The sequence below is a fragment of the Leptonychotes weddellii genome, chromosome 8 (assembly GCF_054177405.1).
Source record: "Leptonychotes weddellii isolate Sample4059 chromosome 8, ASM5417740v2, whole genome shotgun sequence".
Taxonomy (NCBI): Eukaryota; Metazoa; Chordata; class Mammalia; order Carnivora; family Phocidae; genus Leptonychotes; species Leptonychotes weddellii.
The window spans coordinates 59459209-59473740 of NC_138376.1; the positions used below are offsets into that span (position 1 = coordinate 59459209).

The 14532-nt window shown below is 34.8% G+C and overlaps 1 protein-coding gene and 1 long non-coding RNA gene across 2 annotated transcripts in view; both read left to right on the forward strand.

Moving 5' to 3' along the window:
* Positions 1-14532, forward strand: part of BCKDHB (branched chain keto acid dehydrogenase E1 subunit beta) — a 205376-nt gene that overhangs the window by 158526 nt on the left and 32318 nt on the right. The window lies entirely within an intron of this gene.
* On the forward strand, positions 3276-10769 carry LOC145723046 (uncharacterized). The gene is made up of 2 exons (XR_014147772.1): positions 3276-5172; positions 5204-10769. It is a non-coding gene; the product is annotated as an uncharacterized LOC145723046 (long non-coding RNA).

The following is a 14532-nucleotide window of genomic DNA, read 5'->3' on the forward strand; positions in this document are numbered from 1 at the left end:
TCAGTGAAATTTCCTAGAATGAATAGACTATTTAATGAGTAAAATAGATTCCCTAAAGAAAAGCATCACTTTCTTTTAAAAGTGACAGTGATTTCTATGATTTGGTACCTTTAAATTATATTTTAGCACCTAAAGAGTTGTAGTTTACTCTCAGGGCAATTCTATTTATTTATTTATTTATTTTTATTCTTATGTTAATCCCCATACATTACATCATTAGTTTTAGATGAAGTGTTCCATGATTCATTGTTTGTGCATAACACCCAGTGCTCCATGTAGAATGTGCCCTCCTCAATACCCACCACCAGGCTAACCCATCCTCCCACCCCCCTCCCCTCTATTCTTGAAGGTCTAGTTGTAGCCTCAAAATTGTAAATGATTGAAAATATATCATTTCCTTATTTGGCATGAAATAGTTTCCCTTCTTTTAAAATATGTATATTTTTAATGTATAATCTTAAGATTTTTCAAACTACAATAAAATTATTTAAAATTTTCTTTTTTTTTTTTAAAGATTTATTTATTTATTTGAGAGAGCGAGAAAGTACATGAGAGGGGGGAGAGTTAGAGGGAGAAGCAGGCTCCTCGCCGAGCAGGGAGCCCGATGTGGGACTCGATCCAGGGACTCCAGGATCATGACCTGAGCCGAAGGCAGTCGCTCAACCAACTGAGCCACCCAGGCGCCCTATTTAAAATTTTCTAAGTGAGAGACAGCACAGCATCTATCCATGACCTGGCCGACCCTCTTGGATCCCTTGTAACATTGTAGGCAAATACGGAGAAGCATATTAAATTTTTCAAGAAATTTTAGGTGTGTTTTGTCAGCATTGTATTCACAATCAGTAAGGGACTGGGTTGGCCTCTGGGAGACAGAACTAAAATTCTCAGCGAGTTTGTCATGCTTCTTGGTGGGCAGTAAAGTTGCTCTTGTTGAAAGCTCATTTTATTTTGGTAATGTAATGTAATTAAATTTACGGCTCAAATTAGTTTATGCTTTGTTACAAGGGCCATCATCTCTTTTCGTGAATGAGTTCACAGCTCACCAAAACATGCTTGCATTTAAAATAGACATTAAAACAGAGATTAACTACTGCTAATGAATTTTCTTTTCAGTTTGAATCTAAACACTTGTGAAAATTAAGACAAGTTAAAATCAGCACTTACTCAAAAACAAGCAGTTGAAAATGAAAGTTATAAATCATCTAGCTTATAACTGTTTTGGTTTTTTAAATCTATCAATATTAATGAAAGTGTTAAAGATGTTTTAATTTGCAGAAGGTCTGAAAATTTGGATTTGATTGGGAAAATGTTGAATATTTGATTATTTTCTTTCAAGTTATGTCAAAGAAGGTACTTTATTTCTTGATCCACTTGAAGAAACGTACCTTTCTGTTTTGATCCTGTAAAGGACCATATAATGATATTTGCTACATAGGGTAGTTTTATATTGCATATAGTGCCAAGAATTTGTCTTTATCAAAATTATTAGGGGAGAGGTATAATTCATGACTGTTCTCTTAAGAAGGTCTGAATATTTATGCTTTAAGAAGTGCCTTGAGATGACTAGTATTTCAAAATCCATTATTTATATCATCTACAATTATAGTTGTATCATTGTTTACAAGTCCTGATTATTTCCTTTCTTTTGGAAGGATTTGTTTACCCTCTTAATAACTACATTTCTGCATTTTTTTTCCCTGCATCAATTTTATATTCCCAGCTTAGACTACAGAGGGTATAAAATATTCCCCATGTGTGTATTTTTTTTTAAGACTTTATTTTTAAGTAATGTTTACACCAACATGAGACTCAAACTCATGACCCCCAGGTCAACAGTCGCACGCTCCACCGACTAAGCCAGCCAGGTGCCCCCCCACACCCCCGCTGCCCATGCCTGTATTTTGAGTGCTTTCTGCACCAGTCAGACAGAATCTTGGTATTCCCTGAGATGGCTTGTATTTTCAAATTTTCTATCACCATTTTTCTCCTTTAATCTATTCCTTTTAAAATACCAGTGGTTAACTCTATATGAGCAGTTAAAGAAACTGAAACTTAATCTTACCTTTTCAATTCATTATTGAAGAATCCCCTGCCTCTGCATCCTGACAATAAATTTATGCTCTGTTTTCCTAACCATGGACTTTTCTGGGTATCAATTTCTACCTAAGAGTGTATAGCAGACCAAATTGAATGTATTTTGTGAATAATATTCCAACATCACATGATCCTATATTTTATTAAAACCAGCTTTCTTATGGCAGTTCCAAAAACATAGTTCAGGTACATTAAAATAATGAAGTATTATACAGATATTGATAAAGTACCCTTTTCATTTGATGGAATGTTTTATTATGTACGCAGCTGTCAATTTACCTAATGATTACAGTATCCATTTTAATAAAACCCATGTATTTTATAAAACTAGGACCTTGCCTAACCTACATTTAGAGCCATGGGAGCCACAGTGATGTAGGTGAGGCTAGATGTTCCTATTAGCGAGCATGCCACTGGGATTCCTTTCGTTAGCCCGCCAGAGACCAACAGTACCCTTTTTTTTTTCCTCCTCTCTTGCCATCTTGCCTCCCTCCCTTTCTTTTCCCTTTGCCGTTCCTGCTAGCTTCAGCAAACATACAGATCTTTGAGGCAAAACTATAATTCTTCTCTCGCCATGGACACAGGGGTAGTTTTTGCTTATGAAAGCCTTCTCCATCCTAGTAGGCAAAAATTAGAAGTGCCCTGTAGTATTGGATGAAGATAGAGGAATGAGGTCAGATGGAGGCAGATATTTTCTTTTACACAGGGTTGATCAAAGGTGATATTTAAAAAAATTTATAGAATTATTAGCATTTGTGACGCATTTTTAAAGGGAATCATCTATCAGTGTGAAGTCTGTGACTGTGTATTTTTTCCTGTTTTTTTTTTTTTTTTTTAATGGTGTAAAGGAATGGGGTGTTATAGATGACACTTCTACCTATGTTGTTAATTTCCTCCAACAATATCATAGCTAACAGTAGTTTTAATGATGCCATTAGGGATAATTTGTTAAAATTGAAACTAGGGGGATTATGGGAATATGTCAACTACCATGTTATGCAATTAAATCTTAAGGATGGGTAACAGTGGCCTAGATAGGAAGGATTCTTGGTAAATCAAATTTAGAGTTCTTAAATGTCCAAGAACCAAAAAAATAAAATAAAATAAACAAAAATGAAAAAACTCATAAACATAAGTACCATCTCTTTGTTCAGTGATTATATTGTTTAAATGTTAAAGAAGAATTTAAGATGGGTTGTTTTTGCTAGTGGCTGCCAGTACTTGTTCTCATGTGTAATTTATTTTTAGTTACTAGCACACCACCTGGGAATCATTCAATGACTTTGTTGTGTTGGACATTAATCCTTAATAGTTTAAAATGTCAACAAGTTCTAAATGTATTTAAAATAACTTTAAAATTTTCCCTAAAGTGAATGTTTAGCTGTTTGTATTGTGTACAAAATGACGATGAAAATATAATTATGTGACTTACTATGCCTTTTACTTGTGAGCTGTTTTACCAATCAGGGAATGATAGAGTGACGCTTTCTATTAATGACAGCTTTTAATTTTTACAAGTTTGACTTTTTGAAATAACTGCCGAAGGGAGAAATTATATTGTTCCTCAAATGATAAATTAAGAATCTGGAGATACTCGTTAACCATCTCAGTGACTTTAGTCTTTCAGTAAACTTTATTTTCATTACACTGAATTAAATTATTAAAGGCCTGAAATGATTCTATAAAAATTGATTTAATTGCATGCTGATTTGGGGGGTGTATGTTTTTGAAAAAAGACCCATTTGGCAAGATCAAGATCTCATAGATAATAGGGATTTAGGAGCAAATATGACATAAAAATGCTTTAAATATGTATTTGAAATAAGGTAAATTGGGGCGCCTGGGTGGCTCAGTCGGTTAAGTGTCTGCCTATGGCTCAGGTCATGATCCCAGGGTCCTGAGATCGAGCCCCATGCAGGCTCCATGCTCAGTGGGGAGTCGGCTTGTCCCTCTCCCTCTGCCTGCTGCTCCACCTGCTTGTGCACGCATTCTCTCTCTCTCTGTCAAATAAATAAATAAAATCTATAATAAATAATAAATAAATAAATAAAATAAGGTAAATAAGGACACTACTTCCAAAAGGAAGTGGAATGATAGCTGTTTCCCTCCTACAGAGGCACCCCTTCTCCAGAGTGATCTTCGTTTCATACCGTGGTGCAGAACTGTGTGCACCATCAAGTATAGTCTCCCAAAGTTTTGTGTTATACAAGCTGTACTTCATCTTTTAAAAAAGGTTTTTAAACTTTTAAACTTCATCTTTTTTAAAGATTTTAAAACCTTTTTTTGCATTACCAGTTCTGTGTCAGTGTGTGTGTGTGTGTGTGTGTATAGACACAAATTGTCCTGGGCCTTATGGCTGTAGTTTTCATTGCCTGGCCTTTGTTCATGTATGTAGTGACTAGAGTAACACCCCGTGTTGAGAAGCCTAGAAGTTTAGAAAGCAGGAGTGGCTAAGTGTCCTTTTGTTTAAGGGGACAGAACGTAACTGTGCACATGCATAAATAGCTCTCACATTTTAAAACTCTGGGGAACAAATATGAAGCTGTTTCCAGCAAACAGAGACTCATAAAACCCTCATTGCTGAGGGATTCCTGAATGGCCAATCTGTATATTTTTAGAACTTCTAAATCTTTTTTTTGGGGGGTGGGGGGGGAGGGAGTTTCTTTGATTTCTTTCTTTTTTTTTTTTAATGATTCTAGTAAGGCATTTTAGATAGTATGGTTGCATTTAAAATTTTACTGCATAGTCCAAAATTTAAGCTAAAAATAGCCACCTTTTCATTGATTCCATAGCCCTTTAGGGGTTATACCCAGTACAAAGTTGAATGCCTCTCTTCTTTGAAAAGGTAGGGTTGTCATTTATATCAGGTGGTGAAGTAATTATGAAATCGCACTGGTTAACCATAAAAAAATCAAGGAATGAACAAAGTGCAGTGATAATAGTAAATGTTATAAAATAGTAATCGTTTGTAATCTTAAGTGATAAATAGCTAACAGATCATTTCTCACTTGGTATAGTTGGTCAGTTCACATAGCATCTTGGTTTGCTATCGTAGAAAATTGACTTCCATATAGGGAAGTCCTATATTGACTTCCATGTCGTCCATTAGGGACGACAGATACTATCCCACATGATAGCGCTTTTATTTAATGGAAGTTTTTTTCAGAGAAAACCTTAGGATGCTAAAAAACTATGATCAAAGGGGACTTCTGCTTTAAATTATAGTTTTATTTCCTTTTTGAGATATTTATATATAGTCACTCTTGGGTAAAAGCATTTAGAGAAGGTTATTTTTCAAGTGCATTTATTAAGGTTCAAGAGAATTATTCTAAAATATTAGTAGATATTTGTTATTTCTAGGTAGAGGAATTGTATGTATGAGTGAGTGATTTTTAACTCTTTTCTTTATCGAAGGCATTGTTTATCCCAAAATTTCCAAATGCTTGTTTCATGTCTCCAGTTGGATGTCTGAAAGGTCTTTAAAAAAAAAATGTCCAAACCCACTGTTAATTTCTGTGTTCCCTGCCTCAGACCAAAAACCTGGGAGGCCTCATGAATGCCTGTTTTCCCCTCACCCTGCGTTCAGTCCACCAGGAGGTGCACTGCTCTAGAAATATATCTCTAATCTGACCACATAGCACCTCTACTACCTATATCAAAGCCAGCATCTTTCTTCCCTGAACTATCAGTTTCTTGCAAGTTTTTCCTTTAGAGTAGCTGGAATAGCCTTTTGAAAGTGCAAATTAGATCATGTATTTCCTTGTCCCAGTGGAGTTCCCTCCAGCCCCACCCATCCTCACCATGAAATCCTAACTCCTTACTATAGCCTGAGCAGCTCTACTGCTTAATCTTATTTTCTAATTCTTTCTGCCCTCTTCACTCTTGAGTAGCCTCAGGGATCATCTTGCTCCTTGAATGAATATAATTGTGGTTAAAAAAAATTAAAAATAAGGCTTGAAACACATACTTCTGATGATAGCTTCAGAATATCTTACAGATCAGACAAAAATAGAAAATTTGATCCAGATAATGCAAAAATGCCCTGGACAAATAACTTAAAGTTTCTTAGGGTATGGTGTTATTCTTCATCTTTTTCATAATGCCATAATTTGAATAACACAACTAATATAGTTAATACCAATTTAAGTAATTATGAAGGTAACTATAAAATTCTTTTAGTTTCATAGATAAATGTTACATTTGGTAGCATGGTTTTCAAATATCCCTGTAATTTTAATCACTAACTCAGTATTTATTTAACAAAAATTCAGTTTAGGCTTTTCTTTTCTTTTTTTAAATTGATCCACATAGGCTTTTATTTATCTTTCTAATTTAACTAAATAATGATGAGAATGGTTCTCAATTGCCCTCTTAATATTGTTGAAAAGGGAATGTTGTAATGGAAGTCTCAGAAGGGGAGGAAAAACATAGGAAATTCAAAGACATAGAATCTATAGACCAAGATAGTTGCCAGAGTGGGGGAAATGAAACATTGTAGACAGGGAACAGCACTCCAAAGTTGTCTTACTTCTCATTAGGAACAACAGAAGTCAGAAGACAATGGAGTGCCATCTTTATGGAAGTAAAAAAAAAAACCAAAAAAAAAAAACCACTAACCCAGAAATCTACTTTCAGGCAAACTAGCCTTCAAAAATGGAGGGAAAAATAAATAATTGTTCAGATGAGCAAAAATGAGAGAATTCACTGCCATTAGACCTGTGCTACAGGAAACACTAAAGGACATTCTTCATGCTGAGAGGAAACAACACCAGATGGTAACTCAGATCTATAACTAAAAACTGCAGAGCACACATTTCTTTTAAATGCACAGAGAATGTGGGCCAAAATAGACCATATGTTATTATACCATAAACAAGTTTAATAAGATTCAAACATTTGAAATCTTCCATAGTGTGTTGTCTAACCACAATGGAATTAAATGAGATATTAATAAAATACGTAGAAAATACTCAGATGTTTGGAAATTAAAAGTAAAATTCTAATAATAGTAGGCCAAAGAAGAAATAACAAAGGAATTTATAAAATCTGATGAATTGAATAATAATGACCACACAAAATAAAATATGTGTAGAAAAGCTAAAATAATACTTAGAGGAATATGCAAACTATAAATGCTCATCTTTGAAAGGAAAAAAAAAAAACCCTTAAAACAAGGTTTAAAGTTTCTACCTTAAGGTAGGGAAGGAAAAGCAAAATATATAATAAAGATAATAACAGAAACAATAAAAAAGAAGAGACTACAGAGAACTTGACAAAACTGAAGAACATTGGTTTTTAGGAAAGATGAACTGATAACCTACCAGCAAGACTGATCAATGAAAGGAGAGAGAAAACATACATGACCAATAGGAGGAAGGAGAGTGGGAGTATCTTTACAGACCCAACAAACGTCAAAATGATGTAAGGGTGTGCTAGGAATAACTGTATGAGCTGAACATTCTTTGGTCCAGATTCTCTAACAATGGTTGAAGGGCAAGGCCAGGGCTTGGGGGATGGGTGAGGAAGACAGGGTAGCTCTCAAGCCCCTACTGTGTGCTGAGTGCTCAGCTGGGAACTTGACATACCTTTTATTTCCTCCCTCACTATCTTAATGAAGTGTCTGTTATGTTCATTTTTACAGATTAGGAAACTGAGGCTCAGGGAGGGTAATTAATTTGCCTTTGCCTGGGTAGCAGGCAAGTTAAGGAACTAGAAACTGTACCACATCTGTCTCCAGGTTCCATCCACTCTCTTGACTCTTTATGTGTTGTGAACATGGCAGTAATTAATACCAAGTAGAAAACTAACAGAGCATGTGGAACTGGATCCCCTGTGTGGGGTCTCACTCAGAGGTGCAGGATGACCATGTGGTTTCCTCTTATTTAATCCAAAATGTAATTATGTTTTTGTTTTGTATTCTCAAAACCCATTTTTTCTATATGCAAATGAAATCCATTTAAATTAAGCAGAAGGTTGTTACAAAAGAAGTCAAATATTAAGAAAACTTTTGTTTTGCCAAGAAGATGAAAGTGTCCCCCCTCCCCGCCCCGCCCCTCCTTCAAGGACACGAACAACATTTCAGTAATTAAATATCAATTCTTATAAAGGATGAGTAATACCACTTGGAAAAATAGATTTTATTTTGTTTTCTTCTAGGAACCGTCCTAAAAAAATGGGAGTTAAGCTTTTGCATCTCTCTCTTCCTTTCTCCCTTTCTCTCTCTCTCTCTCTTTCCCTTTCTCTCTCTCTATATGCAGATGAAAAGGAGACTTTTAAATTTAATGGCTATTTCCCTATTGTATCTGGCAAGTAGAGTGTATATCAAGAAAAGATTATTTCTGTTTGTGGAATGCAAAATATTTTCAGGCATATTTACATATAGTGAAAGGTAAAATAGAATCATTTTTGTAGGTATTCCTTTATAGTCTGATTCAGCTTATAATACTTAAATATTTACATTAGGAGATGAATTAATAGTGGATCAGTGATTCATCTCAGAAATATATATAGGAAGCTCATGTTAAAACTCTAGGAGGAAAAAAACTCTAGGAGAAAAGTATCTTTGCATGTACTGAAATATATTTCATATTAAATATATAATTAAAACTGTTATACTAAAGTATTTTTGAGAACAGATCCTAGATTTTTCTTCTTTTTTCTGATCCTAGATTTTTCATACGAGTTTTGTGAGTGATCTCTTGCGAATGCCAAAAGCTTAAATACACCTTTTTATTTTGCAACATGTTGAGGTCTATAATCATGATATAATCAGCATGAACCATGTTGGAGGACTGGTTGCTTGAAATGCTGACTTTTCTGGCAAAGCCATATGTTGTCAAGTAGGCGATAGAAGCATTTTCTAATACAGCTAGCACAGTGTTGGTTACAGGTCATTGCATACCAAGGGAATTTGAATTTTCTGACTAGGCAGACCTTGAAAACAACCAGTTCTATCATTAACTGAGCTTTTATTTTTGTTTAGCTCTAAACTGTATTTTGGATTTGTTATTTTCTTCAGTTACGTTGTTAAAGGGAAAATACTCTATGAAGTTGTGCTAAAACAAAATTCTGGGGGAAAAGGAAATAGGAACTCTGCTATGAAACAAACATTGCAATGCCCAGAGCAGCATTTACTAGAAAACTTAGATCTGTGGGGTGGCAGCCCTACTTAGGCTTGAGATTCACAAGCATCGGTGCTAGTTTAAATGGGATAGCGATGCTTTAAAAAAAAAAGACAAAATTTCCAGTGTGCGTGGCAAGAAATGTAGATAGGACCTTATCTTATTAAAACTAGGAGGTTAAAAAAAAAATCATAGTGGGAAAAGTCTTCCCATGGTATTACCTGAACTCAAAGAATACCTCTGTTGTATCTTCTGGCTTCAGTTAGTGAGATTTACATAATCCCGTGTCAAGATCCTCTAGTGTTGAAATAGTTTACGGTAGTAAATTTAGCTGACTAGATGGGGAAAAGCAAGCGTCTTCAAAACTGGCTGCATCCACTTCTGAGTTGTAAGTGAATAAATAAGTCTGGCAAAAAGAGATGATAGACCAAAAAAAAAAAAAAAAACCCTAAAAATTAGGGCAGAACCCGTGAAATCATAAAGAAAAGAGAATCTTGGAGCGGGTCCTACCCAACTTCCCACTTCTGCTCTGATTTCTCGTGATCCCCTGTGAACTTGTTTGCTTGCTCCTGAGTGTGCACACACAAACCTACCCATGGGACAGACACAGGCATCGCATTAAGAACCAGCAAGGGTTTGTAAGCCTAGAGCAAGTTAGGAAAAGACTACGAGTCTACTCTGCCTGTGCCAAGATCTCTTTTTCAAAAAGCAAGTCCACAATAAAATGAGAACAGTAAGAATGCTGTTGCCCCTCCCCCTCCTCCTCCTGGATTTAATGGAAATAAAAACTCTTCGAACTTCCACATCCCTCCTTTGGAAGGACAGTCTCTTCTATGATTTTGTTCATCTTCTTTTGTTTGTGTTGTATACATTTTTCTCTTAGCAATTGATTATGGTAATTGGCTTTTGTGTTACTGTGTTTGTCAACAAGTCAGCCTGGTGTTCATCACCCATTTCTTTCTTTCCTTGGGTGTAGGAAATTATACCAGTTCATAAAACGGTGCTATGGACTATTTTTTTTTTTTCATTATCATGCAGATATTTTAGCTCCTTAGAGCTGTGTCTCTATTTTGTCTTTGCTTTATATTCCTCGACTGAAAGTTCCACTTAGGTCGGTCTCCAAGAAAATATGAATAGGAACAGCCTGTCCTAAAAGGAATGTTCCAAACTGTTCCAGTTTTTTAGTCATTTTTTAAAATCTTTTTTAAAAATTTCAAGGTTTTAAAAATGTTGGAACTAAAAATAATAATAAAAAAAAAAATAAAAATGTTGGAGCTAAGTAATTAAGGAAAAGTGAAAATACAGTAAAGGATATGGACCCCGCACTTATTATGCTAGATACCATTCTAAGCTTTTGACATGGATTATTGCATTTATAATATTGTTAATACAAAGCTGTAACCAAAAAAACGATCCTATCAGATAGGGCCCACTGTCGGCCCACTTTCATTTTGCAGGTGAAAGAACTGAGACACAAAGAAGCTTAGCAACTTGATCAAGATCACACAGCTAGTAGATAGCACATTTAAACCTTGGTCCTCTGATTCTAGACTGCTGAATTTCCCTAAAATCTGTGTGACGGAAAAACAAATACTGTATCTCTGGTAAAAGTTGAAAAGTACTTCTGTTAAATATTTGTAAGGATGCTTTTGAAGAATTTGGACCACTGGAATTAGTTTTAGGATGACTTTTCAGTCTGTTTTAATGTACTTTTACTGATATAAAAACAAATGCTATATATAATCCCTAATTGAATAATCCTTTGTATTTTAACAGCAAGATAACTTTGTAAGCATTATAAAATGATGAAATTGTGTAACAGTTGATATTATCATAAATTTTGGCCAGTTTTTTTTTAATAAAAGTAGTCATTATTTGTAACATCATGTTTATGATGTTATTTTTTTTAGTAACTATAAGATTTCATTCTATATATATAATTTTAAAAGGTTGTAGATAATCTCAGTTTTCAAATACCAATAAACTTCCACATTAATGATAGGAAAAGTTTGGCAAGCAAAATTTCTGACTTCCTTTACGATTCTTCAAAGACAATCAGATAACTAATTGTTAGATGGTATGTCTGTATGTTGTGAGTTGTGAGTATAAAGGGTTTGATCTTTAATTTGATGTTCAAATTGTAAAGTTGTTTCCCAGCATTGGTTGATAAGTGTATTTTGTAAGACAACTGGATCCTTGCTTAAAAAATAGAAATGTAATTCAAGGAATCTTTTTTATAATTTTAATATCCTTTAAAACTTTTCTCTTACTATGCTCTAGAAGAATGATGAACTAGTAGTTTAAAAATCAACATTAAATATAAAAGAAGTGATGGGGCACCTGGGTGACTCAGTTGGTTGAGTGTCTGACTTTTGATTTTGGCTCAGGTCATGATCTCAGGGTCATGGGATCAAGCCTTGCATGGGGCTCCTTGATGAGTGTGGAGCCTGCTTAGTATGCTTGGGATCCTCTCTCCCTCTCCCTCTGCTCCCCCACCCCACTCATGCTTACTCTCTCTCTAAAAAAAAAAAAATTATAAAAAAAATAAAAAAGAAATGAAATACATAATGAGTTAATTGTACACATCTTTTTAGAAAATTTTACATTTCAACAAACATGAACAAAAAGCTATAAACAGATAAGATTAATTGTGATGATATAGATACTTGGGGAAAGAATATAGGTTTTAAATTTTTATTACCTAGTTGACTCAGTTAAAAGAACTCAGTTAAAAAAACAGCATCAATCAAGGAAACACGACTATTATTCTGTGCTGGGTTGTTTTCAGTCACTAACTGACTTTAATGGATTCATTATGTGTCTAGTTTTTAGTTTTACTAGTGATTATTTTATTTGAATGAATTGTGAATAGATTTGAAGTATTCAGAACACCCTTAGGGAAATTGTATCTCATTTTATTTGGGGCACTGTGGTATTTTGGGGTTGGTAATTTGCAGGCCTAGAGACTGGATATTGTTGGCTGGTTGGGCAGAGCTTACAACTCGAGTCCTCAGGGGAGGAGTTGTTCCATCCTTAAGCTGCAAGTTTGTCTCTAGGTTTGGGAGAAGGCAGTAAACTTACTTCACATCTTTTTTTCTCTCAGCTTTATTTTTTTTAAGATTTTATTTATTTATTTGGCAGAGAGAGAGAGCACGAGTGTGGGGGAGAGGCAGAGAGAGGGAGAAGCAGACTCCCCACTGAGCAGGGAGCCCGATGTGGGACTCGATCCCAGGACCCTGAGATCATGACCTGAGCTGAAGGCAGACGCTCAACCAACTGAGCCACCCAGACGCCCCTCTCTCAGCTTTATTTTTAACTTCCTATTTTCCTAACTTTGTTATTGTACCTTCTTTATATTTTTCTATTAATTGTGTTTATTTCAGTGGGGAAAAGACAGTGTAGAAATAATTGTTCTTAGTTAGCTCGTTTGCTTATGCTGATATTCTAGGGATATCAGCTAACCCTGTTTTCAACCTGCACCATGATGATGGTGGTTACAGGAACCTTTAAAATGTCAGAGTGAGAAAATTGTTCATGACCTCTTAATAGCTCAAGAAAAATTGGATGCAGTTTAACACCATCTGTGAATTCTTTTGAGACTCAGTCATATTTTCTTTACGATTCTTCCTTGTTCCTACCAATTAAAGACCCCCCTTTTTAAAAAAAACAAAACAGTACTTTCCTTTTTTTTTTTTTCTTTTTTAAGCAATGCTTTCCTCACTTATGGCCTTCTAAACATTTCCTGTTTCTTCCTTATGTCTTTAAAATGTAATGATTTTATAAGCCATTTAAGTATCATTCTGGGGGCTTCTCAGTTGACTTTGCAATGCCCTTCAGTTGTGGAATTTATTGAGTTGCTTGTTAGAAGCTTGGGAGCACAGAGTGACTACTGATTAAATTTTTCTTGGTCTTAAAGATGAACAGATGTCACTTCTTTCAAAGACAACCATTGTTGTCTGAAAATGTTAACTTGAGTACTTTTTAGAAGGCTTTTGGAAAATAGAAGTTTTATATTTCAAATCCCTTACGGTGTTTTAGAAATTACAGCAAGCAGTAATTTTTTTCTTCTAAGATTCTCAACAACTCTTAAGGTAACAGACCAGTTCTCTACTGTGAAGCTTTAGAGGGGGAGGGAGTTAATTGGCGGTGTCATGATGTGATGCTATGTAAATTTTTAACTCCTAAATTCCTTAGGTCTATTCGTCCTACCCCAACTCTGTTTTCAGAAATTTGAAGGAAGAAATGACATATTGCCGAAGCAGATCAGACATATAGTTATAGGGATTTGTAATCTTATTTCTGATTGACAGATGGAAACCAAATGCTCAATACCCGTTAAGAGTGAGGTAGGACTTAGCATCATAGTTTTATGCAATTTGGTCAACAACTTCCTGAAGCTGGGATAGTAATTTAATGGGAAAAAAGTAAAAAATGGAACCAAACTAAAGATTGTTTTATATGAACACAAAGGAATGTTGGAAGGAAATAAAGTTTAGAAGAGAGTCTATAATTTGCTGGAGATAAGGAAGGCTATGGTAATAATAGCTGATTAATTCAAAAGTAGTTACCATCCTGATGAGATTAAATACTCTGAATTACACTTGTAAAAAAATGTCAGGAGAGTATAAGAAAGCAGACATGTTAGCGGTGCTATGGTATTTTCATTGGTTCTTATAAGGGGCTTTTGGCAGATCTGGATTGTCATTGTTATCTTTGGTGGGGTGGAGATCAGTTGATATCTTTTATCATTCTGCATTTTGGATTTTGGATTTCTGGACCTGATTTAGTGGGCTTGCTAGAGAACAAGTAAAAAATGTTTTTGTTTTTGTTTTTTTGTTTTTTTTTTCTCTAAGGATCCCTACAAAATTCTGAATTTAATTTTGTAAATTTCAGTTAATTGTGTAGTTCTCACTTTCCTAGAAAAATAAAAATGAACCAAAATTGACCCAAGCAGAAAAAGAATTCAAATCTTCCCGTAGTATGAAAGAAATTGAGCCAATAGCTTATTTTCCCTTAAAGACAACAGGCCCAATTGATAGTATAGGTAAATTCTACCAGAGGTCAATGTTTTATATACTTCTAGACTAGAAACTGTTCTAGAGAATAGAAGAAAGAACCTGGCCTATCTAATTTCACAAAGTTAGTATAACTTCAAAACCAGACAAGGACAATCCAAGAGGAGAAAACTGTAGACCAATTTCATTCATACACTGAGATACAAAGTTCTTATAGCAAACTCAATCCAGAAATATTGAAGACCAAGTTGAAGTTATTCCAGGAATGGCAGATTGATTTAACTTTGGACAGTCTATTAATA